The sequence below is a fragment of the Tamandua tetradactyla genome, chromosome 22, assembly GCF_023851605.1.
Source record: "Tamandua tetradactyla isolate mTamTet1 chromosome 22, mTamTet1.pri, whole genome shotgun sequence".
In the NCBI taxonomy this organism is placed as follows: Eukaryota; Metazoa; Chordata; class Mammalia; order Pilosa; family Myrmecophagidae; genus Tamandua; species Tamandua tetradactyla.
Window position 1 is genome coordinate 26,578,187 of NC_135348.1, and position 14,937 is coordinate 26,593,123.

Sequence of the window (14,937 nt, forward strand, 5' to 3'; positions counted from 1 at the left end):
AAAAAATAAATAACTAATAGGGGGGATAAGGGATAAAATAAATTGGGCACATGGAATTACCAGTGATCAATGAGAGGGAGGCATAAGAGGAATGGGATACATGAGTCTTTTCTTTTTTCTTTTTATTTCTTTTCTGGAGTGATGCAAATGTTCTAAAAATGATTATGGTGAGGAATATACAACTATGTGATGATATTGTGAGCCATTGATTGTATACCATGTATGGTCTGTAGGTGTATGAACATTTATCAATGAAAATATTTTTTTTAAATGAGCGCAGCAAAAGCTAAAATTAAAGAGTTGAGTGAGATAAAAAGGGAATAATTTGTTTGAATTTATAATCTATGAAAACTAGAGAAAGAATTTAGAAAATAGAAAGTGAAAAAAACTTAAAATATCAGAAAATACAAGCTGGGTCTATAAAATGGACACATTTTAATAAATCTACCAATGCCTATTTATCTAAATGAATGTTTTTCCCTCTACAATTATCATGTTGTGAGACAAAATATTCCTTCCAGATGCTTCCATTCTCAGAGCCATTTTGGATTTTTGCTGCTGGAAATGTCACATGCAATGGAGACAGTAGTATCACCGGGATTGCAAATCCTATGTTTCCTCAGTCCTGATTTTGTCATATTAAGAAGGGCACTGTGGGATGGAGCTGAAGGAGAGAAGGGTAAGCAGGACAACAAAGGATTTAGAGAAATACTTTTATGAAGAATAAATAAAGTTCTTAGGGATATTTAATCTAGGAAAGAAAAGCCAAATGAATAACATGACAACTCTCTTATAGTATTTCAAGAGCTATATTGTACAAAGAGCTGTACTGTACAAAGTTGACTTACTTTCTGTAGTTGGAAAGGACAGACTATGGCAGGAATATGGGTAAACATAAGAAATACAGGGAATAGTTATAACTGACCAAATCTCTATTATATGGCAGTAAACTCCCTTTCAAAGTACAAATTCAAAAGGTTGGAAGGCTCTCTTCAAGGGATGGCATAGAAAGAACATTTATATTGAATGGGAATACAGATAAAAGCTACTGATCTCAGGAACAAACAAGCTTTCTGGCCTCTGAAACCATGAGCCAATAAATTCCTATTGTTAACCCGTGAGTCCTTCCAATATTCTGATTATTACAACCTATGCGTCTAGGACTTTGGCACTTTTCTTAGATATAAATTTGATTGTGGGAAAAATTATTGATTCAAATCTGGTGATTAAAATGGACTATGGAGCTGAGTAATGTCAAAACAAGGACTTCGTTGTTTGTTGTTTCTTAATGAAGTGAGAAGTATGAATTAATGTTCATATATTGCTTTAAATTAATTCAAAACAGAATGCCCAAAATGCTTCCCTTTGTTTTGTGGGTTTCCTTGATTTGTTTTGTATTTAAAATATATATATTTTAAAATAATTTCAAACTTACAGAAAAGTTGCTAGTGATTTTCAATATACCTCTATAGTGGCTTGAGTTATGTACAACAAATTTAGACATGTTCTTGGATTTAATCTGCATTCCTGTGAGCGTGAGCCCATTTAAAATGAGATTTCTTGAAGAAGTTATTTAATTAAAGTGTGACCTAACTGAATGAAGTTGGACCTTAATCCAAATTACTGTAATCCTTTATAAGCAGAAGAAATTCAGACACAGTGAGAAAGCCACAGGAAGAAACCAGAAACGAAAAGTCAACAGAACCCGGAAGAGAAAGGAGAGTCAACCAGAGACCCAGGCTTCCCACATTTCAATATTTTGCCACATTTGTTATATTATTCTATCTATCTATCATCTATCTCTCTATCTTTCTATTTTACAAACATTTGAGAGTAGGTTTCATGCATTATGCTCCTTTATCGCTTAATGCATCAATGCACATTTCTTAACAATAAGAATATTCATTTACGTAATCACATTAAGTACAATTACTAAATTCCAAAAATTGTATCATTGATATAAAATATACAGTCTCTATTCCATTTTTTCAATTGTCCCAATAATGTATTTTTAGGCATTTTCACTTTCATTATTAGATCCAGTCCAGAATCACTGATGCGTTTAATTCTTTTGTCTCTTTAGTCTCTTTTTTAAATCGTAGTAACATGTATGCAACATAAAATTTCCCATCTTAACCACTCTCACACATACACTTCAGTGGCATTGCACACATCAGAATGTTGTGCTATCACCACCATCTATTGTTGAAATTTTTCCATCATCCCAGAGACCCTACACCCACTATATATGAACTGTCCATTCCTCACCAGGTTACCACCCTGGTAACCTATATTTTGCTTTCTGTCTTTATGAATTTGCATATTCTAATTATTTAAAATTAGTGGAATCATACAATATCTGTCCTTTTGTTTTTGGCTTATTTCATTCAACATAGTTGTTCTAGTTTGCTAGCTGCTGGAATGCAGTATACCAGAAACGGAATGGCTTCCAACAAGGGGAATTTAATGAGTTGCTAGTTTATAGTTCTAAGGCCGAGAAAATGTCCCAATTAAAACAAGTCTATAGAAATGTCCAATCAAAGGCATCCAGGGAAAGATACCTTGGTTCAAGAAGGCCGATGAAGTTCAGGGTTTCTCTCTCAAGTGAGAAGGCACATGGCGAATACGGCGTCATCTGCTAGCTTTCTCTCCTGGGTTCCTATTTCATGAAGCTCCCCAGGAGGCGTCTTCCTTCTTCATCTCCAAAGGTCGCTGACTGGTGGACTCTCTGCTTTGTAGTGTTGCTCTCTCTGAATCTCTCATCTCCAAAATGATTCCTCTTTTATAGGACTTCAGAAACTAATCAAGACCCACTCAAATGGGTGGAGACATGTCATCCCCTAATCCAGTTTAACAACCATTCTTAACTAAATCACATCAACCAGGGAGATGATCTCATTACAATTTTAAATCTACAGTATTGAATAGGGATTATTCTACCCTATGAAATGGGACTTCTATCAAAACATGGCTTTTCTAAGGGGGCACAATTCCTTTCAAACCAGCACAATAGTCTTCAAGGTTCTTCCATGTTGTAGCACGTATCAGAACTTCATCTCTATTTACTGCTGAATAATATGCCATTGTATGTATATAGCACATTCCGTTTACCCATTCGTCTATTGATCATTTGGGTTGCTTCCACCTTTAGTTATTATGAATAGTGCTGCTGTGAACATTGAACATTGCTGTTCGAGTTCCTGCTTTCAATTCTTTTGAACCTATAACTAGAAGCACTAGTTTTGTAGATAGGGAACTGTATTTTTAAAGAGATATCATAGCTTTCCTAACGTCACACTGCTAGAGGTTGACTGAATCAGGGATTGAAACCTGAGGTGAGGTTTCTCTGACTACAAAACCCATGCCACTTCCTCTCTGCCACATACATCTCATGTCATCAGGACTTTGCACTGGGACTTCACACGAGTTAAGACATCAATGAAGATGGTTTAAGACTGCTTTGTCTGTTATTATTATGTATTTTTAAAGTTTGAATAAATATAGAACAGCTGACATGTAGGAGGCTTATCAAAATCTAAATAAATTGTGAATATTCCATCAGAAAATTAGTCACATTTTTTTAAAAAGCTGCATAAAACATGAAAGTCCTGATTACTCTCTCATTTGCAATTCATTGTTAAAAGGCAAAAATTACATAATTTCAAAGCTCTACTTCACAGGAAAGAATATACAAAAATATTTTTGCCATTTTAAAAGAATGTTTGGAAAAAGAGTTGATCATTAAATTCTCAGAAAGCTCCCTCAATTCCATCATATTTCAAAACAAATGAATCTAAAGGGGGATTAGAATTGAACTGAACTGCCCCCTATTCTCAAACCTGGCTTCTGTCCCTTCTACATCTTTTGCCATAGAGGAACACACAATTTATTTTCTACTATTAGATCAATATTTGAATGTTAATTTTCTTCCACTTCCTTCCCAATTTAAACAGGATGATGGCATTTATTAGAAGCTTACTATAGTATTCCATGCTTTGCAATCGTTCCCAGGATCTGGAAAGCTGCAAATATCACTTTGTGATTTATAGTGTTGACATCTCTGGTCAAGAGGAATCTGGCACAACTGAGACATAAGGATGTTTATTAACATGGAAAATTTAGCTTCTGACATGGGGTATATCATTAATTTGATGACTATCAGTACCTTCATAGCCATATTATTCAGTGTTGAAAAAGACAGAGTATTAACTTCCTGGGGCTGCCATACACACACACACACACGGTTCCATAAATTGGATGGCTGATAGAAATTTATTCTCTCACAGTTCTGAGACTAGAGGTTCAAAATCAAGGTGTAAGCAGAGTAATGTACCCTCCAAAATCTCTGGGGAAGAATCTTTCCTTACTTCTTCCAGCTTTTGGTGGTCCCAAGCATTTCTTGACTTGTGGCAACAAAACTCCAATCTCCACCTTTCAAATGGCTGGCTTTTTCCCCAACTCCAAATCTCTATCTCTGATAAAGACCTCATCTTCACCTGATTTCATCTGCAAGGACCCTGTGTTCAAATAAGATCTCATTCACAGGTGCCTGGGGTTAGGACTTCAACATAGATTTTAGGGGAGCACAATTCAATCCTCAACAGATGGTTCTTGGTTGAAGCAGTTTTCAATTTACTGACACATATATATGAAATGATTTTAATGTATCAGTAACTTCTACCGAGTCTGCCCTGTGGAACGTTACTCTTACCAGGTTACCTTTTGAGCATATCTGAATGATTCCACAATTTTTAGGTCATTTTCTTTTTCTGTATAGTGTATGGCAGGGTCACATTTTATTATTTTTCCATGTGAGTATTCTGTTATTACAGCACCATTTGTTGATTTTGTTTTGTTTTGTTTGTTTTGCTTGTTTTGGGGAAGTACATGGACCAGGAATTGAACCTGGGTTTCCTGAATTGTAGGCAAGAATTCTATCACTGAACTACCCTTGCACCCCCTATTCTTAATAATTAAAATCATCTCATTTTGGTTATAAAGCTGTAATCCTCCCCATTTTAAAATTTCAGTCTGTTGACAAGGAACTCGTTTTGGTTATAAAGCTGTAATCCTCTCTATTTTAAAATTTCAATCCATTTATGGACTATGTTGACAAGGGACCCAATCCCAAATAGTTTTCCTGGGTACTGAAAGTCTCTTGCAAGACCTTGCTGCAACTTTTGGCTACTGCACCTCTTTGACTCATCTGTCCTCGGTGACTCTCCAATTCAGAGCTTTCATGAATTTAAATTAATCTCCAAGTCTTTTCCTCTTGGAACAAGAAACTGAAGAGGACACTTTTTTACCACTCTCAGCCTAGATGTGCTACCATGCCATCTGTCTTAGAGTCCCTAGGCTACTAATACCAATACCACACAATGGGTTGGATTGTACAACAGAAATTTACTGGCTCATGATTTTAGAGCTCTGAGTGCTTGCTTTTTCTCATGGCTGGTATTGTTCTGACAGGATGACAATTCTTGAGTTCATTGGCTTTCCTATAACATGGTGATGTCCTCTCCTTTCCCTTCCAGGTTTCTGCTGACTGCCTAATCTAGCTCTTCCCTGTGGCTTTGTCTCTATATCTGAATTTCTTCTGCTTATAAAGGAGTCTAGTAATCTGGATTCGGCCCAACTTTTTTCAGTGGGACCACACATGAATAATTAAAGTAACATCTTCAAGCTATCTTATTTACAATGGGTTCACTGCAGCAGGAATGCTGATGAAGACCAAGAACCTGTCTAAACTGAGATACATAATCAATCCACCACACCATCTCTTCCCATTATTTTTTCTCAATCTCTGGTGGTAGCAAAGCAGGATCACAAGTTTGGAGGCTCAGTAACCATCTAGCCAATAAGAAAAACATGTTTACTCTTCTCCCCACACAGAACATACAGATGATTACCTCCAACCTCCACTAATGGAACCAGTTGAGAGGAACATCCCCAGTTTTCTTCCCCTCACCCAATAAAGTATCTTCCTCTCACCCCCATTTCCCCTCTTCTATCAAGGCCATCAGACCAGTGTGGACTCTGTCTATTCAGAACCTCAGGTACCTGGAATTTTACACCAGCAGTCAGAACCCTTTGAACTCAGCCCTGAAGCATTGGCACTGTGGTGGACACCCTCCAAGAAACACCACAGTGGGCCTGACCTTTGGTTTTCTTGTCTTTGTGTATAAGCCTCTCCCACATTGAATCGGAATACCCTGGGTGACCAATAGAATACACAAATTGTTGCTCTTACCTTGATTTCCTGGATTACCAGCTCTGAGGAAAACCCAGGGGACACTCAGGATTTCTTGTGAGAAGGTCCATGTTGACAGGAACTGCGGCACCCCTCAGTAACCAGCACCTACTTGCCACCATGTGAGTGAGCCACGTTGGAAGTGGACACTTCAGCCCCAGTCACACCTCCAAATGAGGGCAATCCTGACATCTGAGTGCAACCTCACCAGAGACACTGAGGTAAGAACTCAGCTAATACACTTTAGAATTTCTCACCCATGGAACTGTGAGAGATAATAAATGCTTGTCTCTTCAATGTAATCCTGTCTTCAGAGTAACCTCTTAGGGATGGGGAAAAAAGCTCAATCCGTACTGTGCCAGTTTGAAAGGATATACACCCTAGAAAAGCCACTTTTTAATCCTGATCCATCTTGTGGCAGCAGCCTTTCTTTTAACCCCTATTAAGCACTGTAGATTGGAAGCTTGATTAGATTATCTCCACAGAGATGTGGCATACCCAATTTTGGGTATTAACCTTTCATTTAGAGGGAGATGTGACTCCACCTATTCCATGTGGGGCTTGATTACTTTACTGGAATCCTTTAAAAGATTAAATATTTTGAAGAAATCTTGAGAACCAGGAGAACCAGGGGAGCCCATGTAGACAGAGATATTTGGAGATGAAGTAGGAAATGCCCCTGGGGGTGTTTCATGGAGCAAGAAGCCTGGAGAGAAAGCTAGCAGAAGTCACCATGTTCACCATTTGCCTTTCCAATTGAGAGAGAAACCCTGAACTTTATCTACCTCTCTAGAGTGAAGATAACTTCTTTTGGTGCCTTAATTTGGACATTTTTATAGACTTGCTTCAATTGGGACATTTTCACAGCCTTAGAACTGTAACTTGCAACTTAATAAATTCCCCCTTTTAAAAACACATTCTGTTTCTGGTGCATCACATTCTAGCAGCTAGCCAACTAGAACAAGTACCTTACTTCATTCTATTACAGATGAAAAGGCTACTAGCATTTTGATCATTTTGGCCTTTCATTTCATCTGCTTTCCCGCCTCCCATTATAACAATCAATTTGAATGCATCTGGACGCTTGCCTGTTACTCACTCGCTGCTGTACCCCGGAGACAGTGGCCCTAAAAGCCAGTGAATTGGTCCCCTTCACAGTACATAATGGCAACTATAAACTGTACCTGATTTCAGAGATCCCATGAGCTGGCTTAATGGAGGAAGACAGGTTTCCACTGTCTGCAATGCTGAGATGCATAACTCCATTCCATTTTGTATACTTTTAAGTAGAAACCGAAGGTACTCCACTCTTCTCCATTGTACCTCTACAAAATGGAGAAGTTGGGGTGGAGAGACTCAGTGCTACAGCACTTCACTTCTTCTCTCTTGGGCTTTCATACTTACTTTTTCTAATAAATGTGGCTAGAAAGGGCAGTTAAGGCATGGGTATATTATTTTTCAAAGCCATGGAAAGACACTACCACTATGTGCTGCAGGGTATTGTTTGTTGTATGAGACTGTTCTGTTCATTACAGGATGGTAAACATACCTGACCACTGCATGGTAAATAGTAAGTATCAGGTTTGTGCCCCTCCCACCTACACACACACATCTCCAAACATCCCTTAGGTGAATAGTATTGCCCACACTTGAGATCTATTGATAAAAGGTGGACTGTATTGCTTGCTACCACAAGAATTCTAGCCTGTTTAGGCCTAAGAATCACCCCCAAGAGAGTCTCTTTTGTTGCTCAGATGTGGCCTCTCTCTCCAGCCAACATGATGAGCAGTCTCACCACCCTCCCCCTCTCTGCGTGGGACATGACTCCCAGGGGTGTGGACCTTCCTGGCAATGTGGGACAGAGATCCTGGAATGAGCTGAGACTCAGCATCAAGGGACTGAGAAAAACCCTAGAATGAGCTGAGGATTAACATCAAGGGATTGAGAGAACCTTCTCGACCAAAAAGGGGAAGAGTAAAATGAGACAAAGTGTCAATGGCTGAGAGATTCCAAACAGTCGAGAGGTTATCCTGGAAGTTATTCTTACGCATTAAGTAGATATCACCTTGTTGTTCAAGATGTAGTGGAGAGGCTGGAGGGAATTGCCTGAAACTGTGGTGCTGTGTTCCAGTAGCCATGTTTCTTGATGATGATTGAACAATGATATAGCTTTCACAATGAGACTCTGTGAATGTGAAAACCTTATGTCTGATGCTCCCTTTAGCTACTATATCAATAGAAGAGTAGAAATATGGAATAAAAATAAATAATAGGAGGAACAAATGTTAAAATAAATTCAGTTTGAAATAGTGGTAAATGTAAGCGAGGGGTAAGGGGTATGGTATGTATAGTCTTTTTTTTCTCTATTATCATTTTATTTATTTTTCTGTTGTCTTTTTATTTCTTTTTCTAAATCGATGCAAGTGTACTAAGAAATGATGAATATGCACCTATGTGATGATATTAAGAATTACTGATTGTATATGGAGAATGGAATGATACCTAAATGTTTCGTTTGTTAATTTTTTTTAATTAATAAAAAAAGTTTAAAAAAAAGAATTCTAGCCTGAGTGGGACATTCATTTATTCAACAAATATTTATTATGTGCCAGGCACTGTGCTAGATGAACACTAGGGAAATATTGATTAACAAATCAGACATATCCCTTTCTTTGACCTTAATTATAGAAGGGAAGCTAGACAGTAATAAAAATAAATAATCACGATAATTGCAAACTGTGATAAGTGCTTTTAAATAAAAGTTTATATGCTGCCATTAAAGGTTAGAATAGGTAGATGGTACTATTTTGAAGGTCAAGAAAAACTACTTAAAGAAGGAATACTAGAGCTAAGGAAAGAGGAGAGAGAAGAGTGTTCCAGACAGTAGATACAGCCTGGGCAAAAGGCCCCAGGATGTGAAGGAATAAGACTAAAACAGCTTTTCTGGGTGGAATAGAAAAAGCAAGCAAGAACGAAGTACAAGATGAGAGTGGAGAAGCATTGGAGAGGCCAGACTATATGATGAATTTGGGGTTTTGCTTTAGAACAAAAGCATAGGAATCAAGTCCAGTAGTGTGGGCTCATAAGAAAGAAGGGAAGAGGATACCTCATGTGAAAGAACAGTTGACTGCAAAATACTGCTAAGGAGCCAAGTAAATAGGTGTGGGACCAGCCTTAGTCACACGCTTCTAAAGAATAGAATGTAGTGTAAGTGATGTTGTTTGACTTATGAGAGAAGGTTAGAAAATAAGGTTCAACTTCCACTTTGCACTTTCTTGGAATGCCTGCTCATGGAACTAAGACATCATGCTATGAGGAAACCAACAAACAGAAAGAAAAACACAGAAAGGCTATGTGTAGGTGCTCTGGCAACTACTCCAACAAGTGAGTGAGCCTTCAGACGACTGCACATCTCAGTCTTTGCACTCCTCCAGCAGACACTGAGTGGAACAAATTAAAAACAGAATCTATCAAGGCCTTTTCAAATTAGGGACTCATGAACCAAATAAATATTGTAATTTTTTTATGCCACTAATGTTCTGGATAGATGTTATACAGCAGTAGACATTCAGAATAGTTATGTATTTCTTATGGTACAGCAACAAGACGGAAGGAGTCATCTGACCAGCATCAGACTGAACCTGATTGAGAAAGAAATCTTTATTGTACTGTGCAAAGCTACTGATATTTTGGGGTTTATCTGCTGTGAAGCTTGCATTAATAACTCGGGCTAATATAGGTGCGAACTGAAAATCGTCAGTAGGGTAGAGCAGCAAAGAAGTCATTGGTGATCTTAGAGAGTTACTTCAGTGGAGAGATGAATGAGGAAGCCAGATTTGAGGGAGCTGAATATGAGGACATTGAGACAACCATAGACAATGATTCCAAGTGATTGGATTATGAAGAGTGGGCTAAAAATAAAGTGGAGATTGATGGGGATCAAGAATATAATGGTGCTGTAGTTTTTATTTGGCATGTATAAATGGGAAATAATTAGGCTTTTTAAGACCAATGGAAAGAACCATGGTGGGAGAGAGAGTTTGAAAGGAATAGTAAGAAAAGGGATTTGTTTAAGACTCCCGGGGGTGGGGACAGAAGAGGACGAACTTGGATTTAAAACAGGTGAAGGAATTAATCTTATATAGAAGACAACATGCTCTATTCCATGGAAGAAAGGAGGAGCAGATGGTTACATATAGGTAAGTTTGTGTGCTTCATATTACAATATTAAACTTCTTTTTCACTGTAAAGTAGTGGCATGTTCTCTGCTGAGAATGAGAATGGAGGAAAGTGTCTATGATTTGAAGAGTAAAACCAAGAAGGTAAACAACGTAGCCTCCTACACCTCCAACTCTAAAAATGTTCTCCCTGGCACAATTCTAAAACCAGGGCACCTATCTGTACTCTCTGAATTGTTCCAATGGGAGAAAACTTTCTCTTTCATTTGTACCCCTATCCCAGCCTCAATTCACTTAAGTCTATTCCGTTAAGATCTCTCCAGGCCACTCCCTCTACTCCCACAAATGCCAACATACACAAACTTAATCCAGGCCCAGCAGCCCTCCCAGAACCTCAGCCAATAATGTTTGCTTGAACTTTCTGACAATATTATTTATGCACATATCTATCACCTCATTAGGTTATGATGTCCTGTAAGAGCAAACATCACACCTTTTTCATTTTGTATCTCCCACATTGCCCACTCAGTAGATATGTAAGTATCTACTTGATGATATTTGTTAACTGCCTAATTTTGTTATTAACTACTTAAAATATTAGGAGCAGACCTCTCATAATACCTTTAAATGTCAAAACTATTTTTCATTCCTGCCAATAGAAATGAGGAAGTAAAAGAAGAATTAACAACAAATTATCCCAAAGACCATTCATTTTCTACTCCTGAAAAAAGAAGTGACTTCTTCTCTGATTGTACAGTCAAAGTCAGCCCAGTGCTATGGTAAAACTGATAAAAACAGGTAGTCTGAAATCAGAGAATCCTGGGTTGGATTACTAGCTGGGTATTTTCCCAAATAGAAATGATCAGGTTCATGTGTCAGCTTGGGCATTGATGGTGCCCAGTTGTCTGGCCAAGCAAGCACAGGCCTATCTGAGGCTTTGAGGACATTTCATGGACTTAAATCCTAAGGCACATTGGTTGCATCCATGTCTTCTGTAATGAATGATGTTTAATCTAATCACCCAAAGACTTTTAAGGAGAATTCAGAAGAGGGAGTCTTTCTTTCTGCTTCAGCCAGCCAGTCTCTCCCAGGGAGTTCCTTAAGGACCTTCATTGGAGCTGCCAGCTCATGGCCTGCCCTACAGATTTTGGATTCTTACATCCCCACAGTCATGTAAGATACTTTTCATAAATCTCATATTTGCAGATATCTCTTGTTGGTTCTGTTTCTCTAAAGAACTCTGACTAATACACCTATCCTCAATTTTCTGGTCTATAAAGTGGAAAAAACATAGTATACATTTCAGGGTTACTGTGCAAATAAAAGACAAAAAATGCATAAACTGCCAAGTACTTAATGGGACTTAATATATCATAGCTATTAGCATTCATTCAACAAACATCTAATTGTAAATCAATGTCTCAAGCCCTTTACAGACTATTGCTAAGGAAGGATTCTCATCTGGATATTTTAATTATATTTTCCTCAAGGGCATAACAATTATATAATAAATGAAAAGTGAAGGGAATTATTTCTTAACAATTTATAATTAGTAAGAGCCTTATAAATTGTGAAATCAATGTGGAAAGAACTGCTAATTCTGTCATTTTTTTCATGTATACACACAGTGATAAACAAAAGACTTGCTTTCTTTTGCACTATATATTTTTTATTTGAATTTCTATTAAGGTTTTTGTTCAAGAAACATTGCCTGAGGCTTGCAGAAAAAAAATTTTCAAGACCACAACTCTGAGTTTTAAGACAGCCTGTGTGATAACCCTGGGCCATGTTATTAATTAAATTCACCCAAATTTTGATGACCTCTCTCTTAACTGTTCAGCTTGGTAATGTTCATGAAGATAGATGTCTGGGGCATAGTGTTGCTAAATGTCTTCATATTTTAAAAGTAGACAAATTGCAGTATAGATTTCCCAGCAACTCTCGATTAACTGAGAAGCTTAAGGAAGGGGAAAACAGTCTATCCCAATTCTTCTAAACCTATCTGCTTGAACTCACAGAATGAGAACTCATAAGACTAGACTCATTGAAATATAAAAAGGGTTTTTTGTTTGTTAGTTTTGTTTTGTTTTGTTTTGTTTTGCCTAGAAACAGTGATCATTCCATAGCAAGAAGCATCTCTGTACCCAAATATTGGGTCTTGAAATATCTTTTCTCACACAAAAGGTTTTTTAGAAAACTGGGTGATCCTAGGTACAAAGCAGGACACATACAAGATGAGCCCAGCACATTTTATCATTCCAGATAGCAAAGAAGTCATCAAAGACAGTGAGGGTCATGACCAAAGGACTCAAGAACCACATCAAAGAGGTTCCCGTTGGCCAAAGGTGGGTCAATTTGAGCTTCAACCAGAAGAAGAAATGCAATAGATTAAAACCTATAACATGTTTAAATGCAAAATTCCACAATGGTATTTAAAAAAATGAAAGAAACTAATTCAACAGCTTCAAAGGATAAAGAGAATCAATCAAGTTTTATCACGCACTTCTTATATTAACTGTACCAGTAGCATATTAGTTTGTTAAGCTGTCAGAAGGCAATATACCAGAAAAGGAATGGCTTTTAAAATGGGAGTTTAATAAGTTACAAGTTTACAATTCAAAGCCATGACAATGTCTGAACTAAGGCACCAACAAGAGGTTACCTTCACTCAAGAAAGATTGATGCTAGTTGGAACATCTCTGTCAGTTGGAAAGGCACATGGCTGGCACCTGCTGGTCCCTTGCTCCTGGGCTTCACTGCTTTCAGCCTCTGTTCCTGACTTTGCTTCTCCAGGCCTGGCTTTCGTATCTTGGTTGCCCTTGGATCTCTCCACGTTCTGGCTTGCTTAATGTAGGAAGGCACATGGCAATGTCTGCTGGACTCCAAGCATCTGTGAGACATCTGTGTCTCCGTTCTCTGAAACAACTGTTCTCCGAGCATCTACACCTGCTATCTCTGTTGGCTTTTAGCTCTCTTCCAAATGTTTCCTCTTTTAAAGGACTCCAGTAAACTATCAGGACTCACCTGAAATGGGTGTAGTAACACCTCCATCTAATCAAAAGGCCATATCCACAATTGGGCATGCCACATCTCCATGAAGATAATCTGATCAAAAGTTTCTGCACGGCAGTATTGAATCAGGATTAAAACAAATGGCTGCCCCCACAAAGTTGGATCAGGATTAAAACAGGGCTTTTCTGGGGTACATAATGGATCTAAAATGGCACAACTAAGTAATCAAAAAGTAGAAGAGGGAAGTGTCTCTTTATGAAATTATTTCAGTTAATAAAAAGAAAAGAGCTTCAATATCACCATGATGCAGCTTCCAAAAATAATTAATCTAAACCAAAGACATCAATGACTGCTAATACAGCCAAAAGAGAAACAACTGGATATTTTGTGTTTTATGGTAAGAGAACACAAAACCACGTTGCCAAGGGATCAAACATAAGTCTGGTTAAACCTTTCAATTAAGCTGCCAATTTTCAGGAATATAGAGGACAAGAATATGTTGAACCTTAACAAGGTTATGAAATCAACAATATCCAGACCATATGAAATTAACTCACAAGGCCTGAGTTAATTTTTTTTTTAATAAATAAAAGGAATGTAAGAGAAGCCTATAGATTAAATGGCACTTAAGAGATATAGCAAAGTTTTCTTTTTTTAAGTGCAAAGCTAAAATAAAGTTTAGGTATGTATATTGGGAAGTAAAAATAATTTTAAAAATACATGGAAATGATTTTTATAAAATCATGATAATGCTTACTTTTGAGGGGTAGAAGTGGGCTGTGACTGAAATAATGCACATGGAAGGGCTCCAGTTCTTGACCCGGTTGTTCGGTCTACAATAGTTCATAAGACATATATTTTATTTCTGTGGTTTTCTGAAGCTATGTTTTATTTTACAATAAAAAGATTTTTTTAAAGAGGCCTTTTGAATAGTTATGAATAATAAAGAAGGAAGTAGTCTCCTACCCATGCTAACCTATATTAGATAGTCTCAAAGGACAAGGGTTCTCCCTAAGGATTTTGCAGAATACATATTGCTTAATCACATGAGAGATTGAAACTCAAGTGGACCACTTAGCTGAAGAGAAACTTCTTGAACTGCTAAGCTGCCAGTCAAAGACAATCTCTAAGAGCGGATTGATGACTAAATACATTTATTCTAGAGGAAAGATATCTTTTATTCACTCATTCATTCATCTACTCAATCATCTATTCAAAAAATATTTTATACTGCCTAATATGTTCTATGTGTTCAAGATATAGAAATGAAAACTCAGTGAATTCAAAGAAATAAAAAAGAAAACCATGAATTGCAACTCTATAACCAATGCTAAGACATATATATGTATGAAGGTCTATGAAATCATAGAAAAGTTGTAACTCACCCCAAATGAGGAAGTAGTTGCTGTAAGTAATCTTACAGAAAGTGGTATTTCAGTTAAACTTTAAAAATGAGTACAAGGGGGAGATCCAAGATGGCGTCTTAGTAAGGTACAT